Genomic DNA, 9,607 nt, shown 5'->3' on the forward strand with positions numbered 1-9,607 from the left:
CTCTGAATAACTGAACCCATTAAACTTATCTCAAGAGAATATTTTATATCTCCATCAAGAGACTATGAATTTCATCTTGAGAATATATGTTCCATCAACACTAAATGTGGCTGCCCAACATACTGAGGTTTTGACCATCACTTTAGATCTCACTCCTGATATATCAAAGCAACCTACACCTCATGATCAGGTCCATTATTCTCTCAGGATTAAGAGTTCATGCAAATAGAAGTCGTGAGATTTATTATTCATCTGACAGTCGTTAGGAGAATAATAAATCTCACAGTGGTCCTGTTCAATATGTTTTAACTCTTAAAACATATCAACTAGAAGTCTCCACTTCCATGATCAAGACAAATCATCTTAGTTGACACGTTATAGTCTTCGCAGATGAAATGCCCAATTTCATCATCGACTACGAACTATAAATTCTGAGTTTACAAAGAACTTGTGATTTACATCTTCTGTGACTTTTCACATTAATCACATACAATGCATCTCATGGACTATATGATAATGTCCCATATTCATGTTACCATTATTTTAGATAATAATAAAATAACTTTATCAATCACAATATTAAGTCATACATCATGTCATACATAATGTCATACATAATATCATACATAGCATCATACAATAGGATTTAAGGGCACTAATCCTAACATGCCCTAGTTCATCTCTTTGTGAAGAAGCTGCTGTGTCTTTGCACCGTAGGGTTTTGTAACCAAGCATCTTCTTGTTCTTCATTGTGAGGATGCATTGAAGAACTTTGCAGGCAACATCTTTCTCAAGTTGGTGATTGAAGTCGTGTACTGGGATCCGCGCAATTGGTTAGTCACGTATTGGGAGCCGTGCATTGAAAAGGAAAGATTGTCACTACAGAATAAGTCCAATTGGGCATTGGGGTAAGGGTTCAACTGTAGGTTGGTATAAGGTACTGAGATTCCTTTACTTGTAACCGCTTGTTTTGATAATAGTGGATTCTCGGGAGTGGTGACCTTAAAATCACCCGATGGGGTTTTTGCCTTGGAGGTTTTCCCCATTCATAAACAAATCATTGTGTCAATTTATTTTCCGCTGCACTTTAGTTTATTGGTGATTTGTTTGTGCTACTACGTGTTTGCATGTTAATTTGGTTAATTAATTAAACTTGGCTAATTAATCAATTAATCCATCACAAGGGGTCAATACGTTTTTGGCCTATCAAGTGGTATCAGAGCAGGCACACTCTAATTAGGGTTTAATCCTTGTGTGTGATCCATTGACCCCTGTTGTCATGGATAGAGGACAATCTCTTATTATCCCCCCTTTATTTGATGGGACTAACTATGCATACTGAAAAGTACGCAGTCTCTAGATGAGAAGGTGTGGCAAGCTGTAGAGATTAGCTGGACCAAGCCAAAGGTAGCGTCAGCTGATTGGGATGAAGCAAAGATCAAGGCGAAAAATTTTAACAGCAGGGCATTGAATGCTTTGTTTAGTGTAGTCACAAATGAGAAATTCAAAAAGATATCCTCCAGAGAAAGGAAGCATGGACCATCCTCCAGACAACCTATGATGGAACAAAGGCTGTCAAGGACTTGAAGCTTCAGAGGCTCACTACCAGCTTTGAAGAGATAAAAATGGAGGAGGATGAGTCATTTGATGAGTTCTATGCAAAACTCAAAGACATAGTGAACTCTGCCTTTAATCTTAGAGAAACTATCCCAGAACCTAAGATTGTGAGAAAAGTGCTCAGATCTCTGCCCGAAAGATTCCATGCCAAGATCACCGTGATTGAGGAATCAAAGGATATTGATAAAATTCCTTTGACAGAGCTGGTTCGAAATCTACAGACCTATGAGTTGGGTTTGTCTAGAATTGGAAAGACGAGCAAGAGTAAGAGTATGACACTGAAGGCCAAAAGCAGTGAGACGGAAGAGTCTTCGGACGATGAAGATTCTAAGATGAAGTCCTACATCACCAGGAAATTCAAGAAGTTTATGAAGAATGCCAATGGAAAAGGCTTCAAAAAGGACCGTAGGTAATCCAGTTCTTCTCAATTCAAGGGCCAAGACAAAGGGAAGAAGGATGCAAGGGTTGGCGGTCAGTACACTATTACAACAGGACCTAAGTGCTTTGGGTGTCAAGGCTTCGGACACATGAAACAGGAATGCCTAACATATCTCAAGTCGATTGTGAAAAGCAAGGCACTTGCTGTCACGCTAAGCGACACCGAGCCTGAAGATGATTCCGACAATGAGGATGACAAAATCTTGAATGCCTTCACTGCCACAGTTAATCCTACTGAAGGGATTGTTGAAGATGTGGATGAAGAAGAGGAATTGGTGGAAGCCAAGTTTGAGCAGATGGATGATCAAGATGACATTCACACAGCCTATGCTAAACTATATAAGGTCTCAAAAAGCATGAGAAGCTGTATAAGTTGACCACCAAGAAGCTCAGTGATGTGGAGCTTGAACGTGAAGAGCTTTCCACAAAGTTTGATGAAGCAAATTAAACTATTGGAGCACTAAGGTTTGAAAATAACTTCTTGGCTGAGAAGACTAAGAAGCTTGAGGCAGAACTATTCCAAGTCAGAGCTCAACTGGAAAGGACTTCAAGCGCTAAGCTCGATGAGATGCTCAGTTTTCAAAAATTTGCTTCAGATCGAACAGGTTTAGGGTATGATTTCTCCTCCTCTAATATTGCTTCTGCTAGTACTACTGTTTTTGTTCCTCTTAGCAAAAATGTTAAAATTGAGAATACTAATGTTAAAACTAAATTAGCTAATGAGAACATAGACAAGGGTAAATCTATATTAGGAGCACCCCCTAAATAGGATAAGAAGGAAGTTAAAAACCCTAGGGCTAAGAAGGCTATCTCTCAAAGGCTTAAACAAAAGAAGCAGCATCTTTGTCATCACTATGGAGCAGCTGGTCATACTCGACCAAATTGTTATAAGTGGTTAGCCACTCAAAATAGCAACAACATATAGGCATCGGGAAATCAGAATCAGTTTCCGTCCTCGTTTGCTCCTCTTGCAGATCTTCTTAAAGCCCTCATGTTCCTTTTGAACTTGAATGGTATCAATTCTTCCCCCTCACCGTCGGTTCAAGGGTTTGCGAAAAGAAAAGGTTCTTCCAAGGTGTGGAAGGAAAATGGTTCCAAGTGATCTAATCACTTTTTTTCTCTCTTCTTCTGTTTTTGTTTTTGCATTACTTGTGTGTTTTGCTTTAATGTTTTGAGTCAGTCTAGTTTTTATGCATTGCTTTGTTTTACTTTACATGTTTTTGGTTATTAGTTTTTCAGTTTTAGTTATTTTGTTTTGTTTCAAATAAAAAAAAAAATTTGAAAAATTCAGAAAAATACAAAAATAGTGTGTGTATATGTACATTGGTTCTTGTGAACCTTAAAATGGCCAGTGAAATAGAGTTTTCTAAACTTTGTATCTTTTGTAACTTAGATGAGCATTCTTATGTACAACTAAGCAAGTGAGCTTTGTAGCTCTTTGTTTATGATGAGTAAGGTTAAGTGATCTCTTGTACTTAACACTCGTATCACTCTTTTTGATGGGAAGGACTAGAAAATCCTAAGAGAAAGGCATAAATAACCATCTCACCACTATTACCCTCCAATCATGATATGACATCTATATGCTTTGGCATAGCAAAAGTGCAATGTCAATGACATCTGTATGCTTCGGCATAGCAAAAGTACAATGTCAAAAGCTTAACATAATTGGGTATTTCTTTTCTCTCCTTTTTATACCCATGCATGGTTTGTTTAGTAAAAAGAAAATATGCAAAGAAAAATAAAAGTAAAAAGAACAAAATGCTTTAAATATGATTGCAAGCGTGTTTTCTAGGAAATGTGGGAGTTATAGGATGTACCTCAAAGGTGATAGTCCCCATCAAACAGTTATGATTGTGTGTGAGTTAAAGTGATTTTCTCATATTTCAAATCGTCATAACATTGAGATACTTATGCAATCTTGTGATGTTTTTTTTCACACACAACACGCAATATTCTTTGCTACTCTTGATACATGTGCAGGTACAATGTGATTTGGCCATCACAAGGTTTGCATGTGTTGATGTATGCTCACTAAACTGTCTTAACTTGTTTTTAAAATATAAAATTGGTTAGACTTGTTTACTGTGTGTGTGAGTTTTCGGGAGCTAATTGTTTAACTCTTTGTTGTTTGAGAGGTTAAAATGTTGGTTAAATCATTGGTTAAGTTGCATGTTTGATTGCATTCATATCTATGTTTTTCTCCTCTTTGAAAAAATATTTTTAAGCCATTCAACACCTTCTCGACACCTCTCGACACCTGGCTTATCTGTCTAGCTCATCAATTGCATCTTATCACAATCTCGACACCTTTTGACAGCTGGTGGATTGATCGAGAAACCTCCTAGTCTCTCGATAGCTTCTCGACAGCTTGGTGAATCGATCGAGAAACCTCCTGACTTCTCGATAGCTTCTCGATAGTTGGTGGATCGATCGAGCTTCTTTGTGTGTCTGTTGTTTGGTTCATCGACAGCTCCTCGATAGCTGCATCTGTCGACGCCTGTGTTCTCGACACCTACCTCGACACCTGTCTCGATACCTCTCGACACCTGTCTCGATACCTCTATCTGTCGAGATTTACTAAGGTTCTATATATTTGTTTCAGCGTGATTCAAATCTCATTTTCTCGATCCCTCTCGATCTATTTGCACCTATTCATCTCCCAAACATTCGCTTCTCTCTCAAAACCTTCATCTCACGTGATTTTCGACCTCTTTTACTTCAGATCTCTTGGTATGATCTCTTTTTCTCTCTTTCCTCATGTTCTTTTCGTGCATTCATACCTAGGTTTTTGAGTTTTTGAAAAATTTTGGGGTTTTTCAAAAGTGTTGAGTTTTTGTGAAAATTTGGGATGGATTTTTTCCTAGATGAATTTCAAATATCATACATTGCATTCCATGAGCATTATAACTATATTATCATGCATTTAGATGTGTGCAATTGTTTGTTTGCTGGTAGGATTGGATTGGGCGGAGCCCATAATGTATTTTATTTGGCATGTCACATGTTCATGCATACATTCTTTCCTTTCAATATACTTGCTATATTTGAACTGTGTTGGAACTTTTCTGAGTGTTTCTTTCTTCTCCCTCTCTCTAGTTTACATTAGTGCGTCAATGGCACCAAAATGTAAGTCTACTCCGGTCTAGAACCCTCTGTGTTCTAGGGCCTCTTCGTCTTCTGATCCTACTCCCTCCTCTGTTCGGTTCCGTGATGAGAAAGCCCAAAAGGACTTCTCAGAGAACTTCTCTAAACGAGGTGTTCATTCGGAACGTCAAGTTGTTCTATCAGACTTCATCGACACTGACCTTCCTAATGTCATTCATAAACAGGAATGGGAGTCACTGTGTGACATCCTGGTCACATGTCCTTTCGTGCTAATTCAGGAGTTCTACTCCAACATGCATGGAATAGATTCTTCAGTACCTCTCTTTCTTACTCGCGTTTGAGGTACGCACGTAGTAGTCACACCGGAGTTGGTATCCGATGTGCTTTGTGTTCCGAGGGTTGCACATCCTGACTACCCTGGTTGTGAGCATCTACAGACTGTGTCCAAAGACGAGATGATCCCTGCTTTCTGTAAGCGCCTAGTTGATTGGGGTGAGCGTCAGTTTACATCATGTCGACCTTTTGCTAAAGGTCCTAGATTCTTGAACATGGTGATGACTTTTGTGTTGTATCCTCTCTCTCACTACAACTCCATTACAAAGTCTCGTTCTTGTTTTCTGTTGTCTCTTCTTGAGGATCTTTCCATAGATTTTCGTTCACATTTTATCATTTCTATCATAGATGTGTATAGGGATACGGCTACCCGTGATAAGCTCATCTTTTCTTCTGCTATCACGAGGATCTTATGCCATTTTTCTGTTCTTTTTCCCTTATCTGACCACTTCTCCTTCATGTGTGCCATTGACTACGTTACTGTTAAACGGAGCGAGGCCTAGTTTTGTTCGAGGTGGTTCAGTTCGACAGCTCCTCCCACTCCTTCTACCTCCGCTCCCTCTTCTTCAACGAGAGGTGTGACTTTGGATGCGATCATGGCGCAGCTTCAGCGCATGAATGCTCGCCTTAATACACTTTCTACGGAGTTGTATCGGCTGAACACCCGTGTTGGCCGTATTGCTAGACGGCAGGCTCGCCTTAGTGGTTTTATGGAGTCTCCCTCTTCTCCTCCTGAGGCATCCGAGACACTTGATGATGGTTCCGACGATGATGATGATGAGGATGGAGATGCTAGCTCTTCCAGTTTTGACGAGATGCCTACTTGACACTCTTACCCTTTGTCACTCATGACAAAAAGGGGGAGTAGTTTTGGAGATATGAGAGTAGTCATTCTTAGGGGGAGAGTTAGGAGATTTTTGTTAGGGGGAGAGTTTGTTTTTGAGGGATGTAGTAAGGATTACATGTATCTTTTCTTTTCTTTCTTGTTAGAGATACATTGTTCTTGTACCTAGGTCTTGTGACCATTTTTACATACATGATGTTCATCAAGTGGTATATATATGATGATGTATGTTTTATTCACCTATCTCTGCATGTGTTGTTTCTTTTCTCTCTTTATACACATGATTCTTCTATTTGTATGCAATCTTTCACACACATGATTCACACAAAGATGCCTTTATGTGTTTTGTTTAAAGTGTTTCAGAAATACAGGTTGTCAAAGTCTACTTACCATGAACTCTCTTCTTGCAAAGTTTTTCAAGAGTTTGTGTTAGGATAGATTTTATTGTATTTAACAAGTGAGTATGAGTTGAGTGATTTATGACTTCTCTCATATGTTTATTTGTTTGTTGCGGTTTTGTCACGGATTGCCAAAGGGGGAGATTGTTAGGACATATGTGATTCAATTGTTAAGAACATATGTCATTATTTTTTGTAATTAGCTAATCCTTTGAAAAAACGCACTGTACTTGTAATTGGGTAGATCTAGGATGTTTTTGATACTTCAAGAAACAAGGTTTCAAGATCAAGTGTTAAAGCCATGCAAGTCTGTTCAAGAAACAAGCTGAGAAGTGCTCTTCATTAAAGCTCGACAGCTGGCTCGAAAACTGCATCTATCGAGCTTTAAGAAACTGTTCGAACCCGCGGCTCGACAACATCTCGACACCTCTAGCTGTCGAGATTTAAGAAAAGCAGTTTTTCAGTACTATTTTGATTCTAATCCGTGGACATGTCTTTGGGCATTCTTTTCTCATAACCATGGACACATAAAAAGGATTATTTTAAGGGCCGTCAAAGTAAGCACAAGTTGCACAAGCATTGAGAAAAGTCTGTTCAAGCAATTTGTGACCGGAGACAAAGTTTGCCCTAGTTCATCTCTTTGTGAAGAAGCTGCTGTGTCTTTGTACCGTAGGGTTTTGCAACCAAGCATCTTCTTGTTCTTCATTGTGAGGATGAACTGAAGAATTTTGCAGCCAACATCTTTCTCAAGTTGGTGATTGAAGTCGCGTACTGGGATTCGCGCAATTGGTTAGTCACGTACTGGGAGCTGTGCATTGAAAATGAGAGATTGTCACTACAGAACAAGTCCAATTGGGCATTGGGGTAAGGGTTCAACTATAGGTTGGTATAAGGTACTGGGATTCCTTTACTTGTAATCGCTTGTTGTGATAATAGTGGATTCTCGGGAGTGGTGACCTTAAAATCACCCGGTGGGGTTTTTGCCTTGGAGGTTTTCCCCATTCGTAAACAAATCACCGTGTCAATTTATTTTCTGCTGCACTTTAGTTTATTGGTGATTTTTTTGTGCTACCACGCGTTTGCATGTTAATTTGGTTAATTAATTAAACTTGGCTAATTAATCAATTAATTCATCACAAGGGGTCAATACGTTTTTGGCCTATCAGAGCTATCGAGGAACTATCGAGAAGTGTTCACAGCAAAGTGACCTTGATGGATCGAGAGGCTATCGAGCATCTAGAAACTTCTTCGATGGATCAAGAAGCTGTCGAGAAGCTATTGAGACAAATTCTCAAAAACTTCGATGGATCAAAAATGCGAAAACAACTAACAATAAAGGAAGATCAAGAGGCTTGATAGATAGCCTAGCTGTCGAGAGGTATTAAGAAGCTGTCTAGATTGCTTAGAAACAATTTTTCAAAAAAGAGAAAAACATAGACATGAATGCAATCAAACATGCTACTTAACCAAAGATCCAAACAAAATTTTAAGCTTTCAAAAACTTCTCACAACAAAAAAATGACAAGCATTTAGATCTAAAACATACACACACATGCACTAAACAAGTCCAACTAATTTTATATTTCAAAAACAAGTCAAGATAGTTTAGTGAGCATACATTAACACATGTATTCCTTATGATGGCCAAATCACATTGTACCTGCACATGTATCAAGAGTAGTAAAGAATATTGCATGTTGTGAGTGAAACACATCGCAAGATTGTACAAGTGTCTACATGTTATGATGATTTGAGATATGAGAAAATCACTTTAACTCACACACAATCATAACTGCTTCATGAGGACTATCATCTTTGAGGTACATCCTAGAAGACACGCGTGCAATCATATATAAAGCATTTTGATTCTTTATGCTTTTATTTTTCTTTGCATATATTTCTTTTTAAGCATATCATGCATGGGCATAAAAGAGAGAGAAAAGAAATACCCAATGATGTTAAGCTTTTGACATTGCACTTTTGCTATGCCGAAGTATACAGATGTCATTGACATTACACTTTTGCTATGTCGAAGCATACAGATGTCATATCATGATTGGTGGACAACAATGGTGAGATGGTTATTTATGCCTTTCTCTTAGGATTTTCTAGTCCTTCCGATAAAAAAAAGTGATGAGTATTAAGTACAAGAGATTACTTAATCTTACTCATCACAAACATGAGCCACAAAGCTCACTTGCTTAGTTGAGTATAGAGATGCTCATCTAAGCTACAAAAGATACAAAGTTTAGATTTGTTTCATTGGTCATCTAAGGTTCACAAGTACCAATGTACACAAACACACATTGTTTTTGTATTTTTCTGATTTTTCAATTTTATTTTTTATTTTTATGAAAAACAAAGTAAAGTAAAACCGAAAACAAACAAACAAAAACATGTTAAACAAAGCATAACATAAAATTAGACTGACTCAAAACAAGAAAGCAAAACACACAAGTAATGCAATAAAAAAAATAGAGGGAGAGAGAGAAAAGTGATAAAATCACTTTGAGCCTTTTTCCTTCACACCTTGGAAGAACCTTTCCTTTTAGCAAATCCTTGATTTGGTGGTGAGGGGAAGAATTGAAACCTTTCAAGTTTGAACAGAACATGAGGGCTTTGCGTAGATCTCCAAGAGGAGTAAGAGATTATGAAAACTGATTTTTGTTTTTCGATGAGATCATACCGTTGCTCTATTAAGTGACTAACCACTTATAGAAATTAGGTCGAGTATGTCTGGTTGCTCCACAGTGATGGCAGAGATGCTGCTTCTTCTGTTTAGACTTTTGAGTATTGCCCTTCTTAGCCCTAGGGTTTTTAGTCTCTTTCTTAACAAGCTTTGGGGGTGCACCTAAGATAGATTTACCCT

This window comes from Castanea sativa, chromosome 8 (genome assembly GCF_040712315.1).
Source record: "Castanea sativa cultivar Marrone di Chiusa Pesio chromosome 8, ASM4071231v1".
Lineage (NCBI taxonomy): Eukaryota > Viridiplantae > Streptophyta > Magnoliopsida > Fagales > Fagaceae > Castanea > Castanea sativa.